At 35.1% G+C, this 1747-nt stretch overlaps 1 non-coding gene across 1 annotated transcript; it reads left to right on the top strand.

Moving 5' to 3' along the window:
* Positions 1-591: 591 nt before the first annotated feature.
* LOC112760580 (small nucleolar RNA R71) lies at positions 592-699 on the top strand. Its single transcript, XR_003181013.1, has one exon. It is a non-coding gene; the product is annotated as a small nucleolar RNA R71 (small nucleolar RNA).
* Positions 700-1747: the final 1048 nt, after the last annotated feature.

Below are 1747 nucleotides of genomic sequence, written 5' to 3'. Positions count from 1 at the left end.
TAGATCAGAGACTAGATTTGATAAATTAAAAGTATTTTGTTCAGAGTTCTCTGTCTGTTGCTGAGTGGATGATGGAAAAGGTTTATTATTGTTAAACCTGTTTCTTCCACCATTATTAAAGCCTTGTTGAGGCTTTTGATCCTTCCATGAGAAATTTGGATGATTTCTCCATGTTGAGTTATAGGTGTTTCCATAAGGTTCACCTAAGTAATTTACCTCTGCTATTGCAGGGTTCTCAGGATCATAGGCTTCTTCTTCAGAAGATGCCTTTTGAGTACTGTTGGATGCAGCTTGCATTCCATTCAGACTCTGAGAGATCATATTGACTTGTTGAGTCAATATTTTGTTCTGAGTCAATATGGCATTCAGAGTATCAACTTCAAGAACTCCCTTCTTCATAGGCGTCCCATTATTCACAGGATTCTTTTCAGAAGTGTACATGAACTGGTTATTTGCAACCATGTCAATGAGTTTTTGAGCTTCTACAGGCGTTTTCTTCAGGTGAATGGATCCACCTGCAGAGGTATCCAATGACATCTTAGATAACTCAGACAGACCATCATAGAATATATCCAGGATGGTCCATTCTGAAAGCATGTCAGAAGGACACTTTTTGGTCAGTCCTTTGTATCTCTCCCAAGCTTCATAGAGGGATTCACCTTCTTTCTATCTGAAGGTTTGAACATCCACTCTAAGCTTGCTCAGCTTTTGATGAGGAAAGAACTTGGCTAGGAAAGCCTTGACCAGCTTATCCCAAGAGTTCAGGCTATCCTTAGGTTGAGAGTCCAACCATACTCTAGCTTTGTCTCTTATAGCAAAAGGGAAAAGCATGAGCCTGTAGACTTCAGGATCTACTCCATTAGTCTTAACAGTATCACATATCTACAAGAATTCAGTTAAGAACTGAAAAGGATCTTCAGATGGAAGTCCATGAAACTTGCAGTTCTGCTGCATTAGAGAAACTAATTGAGGTTTCAGCTCAAAGTTGTTTGCTCCAATGGCAGGAATGGAGATGCTTCTTTCATGTAGATTGGAATTAGGTGCAGTAAAGTCACCAAGCATTCTCCTTGTATTATTATTATTTTCGGCTGCCATCTCCTCTTCCTGTTCGAAAATTTCTGAAAGGTTCTCTCTGGATTGTTGTAATTTAGCTTCTCTTAATTTCCTCTTTAGAGTCCTTTCAGGTTCTGGATCTGCTTCAATAAGAATGTTCTTGTCCTTGCTCCTGTTCATATGAAAAATAGAGAACAGAAAAATAATAATAATAGGGGTCCTTTTTACCACAGTATAGAGGTCCCAGTGTGAGTTAGAAGAAAAGAAGAAGAAGAAATTCGAATACAGATGGAAGAGAGGGTTCGAATTTGGGTGAGATGAAGTGTTAGTAGATGAATAAATAAATAGAATAAGATGAGAGAGGGAGAGGATTTTCGAAAATAATTTTTGAAAAAGGGTTAGTAATTTTCAAAAATAGTTTTTGAAAAATGTTAGTAATTTTCAAAAATTAAGATTTTAAAATTTGAAATAAATTGTTAATTAAAAAGAAATTTTGAAAAAGAGGGAAGATATTTTCGAAAATTAGAGAGAGAGAGTTAGTTAGGTATTTTTGAAAAAGATAAGAAACAAACAAAAAGTTAGTTAGTTAGTTGAAACAATTTTGAAAATCAATTTTTGAAAAGAGAAGGAGATAAGAAGTTAGAAAAGATATTTTGAAATCAAATTTTTGAAAAAGATAAGATAAGAAGATATT

This window comes from Arachis hypogaea, chromosome 16 (genome assembly GCF_003086295.3).
Source record: "Arachis hypogaea cultivar Tifrunner chromosome 16, arahy.Tifrunner.gnm2.J5K5, whole genome shotgun sequence".
Lineage (NCBI taxonomy): Eukaryota > Viridiplantae > Streptophyta > Magnoliopsida > Fabales > Fabaceae > Arachis > Arachis hypogaea.
Note: the sequence above shows the minus strand (reverse complement) of the source record. Positions and strands in the feature narration are given on the sequence as shown.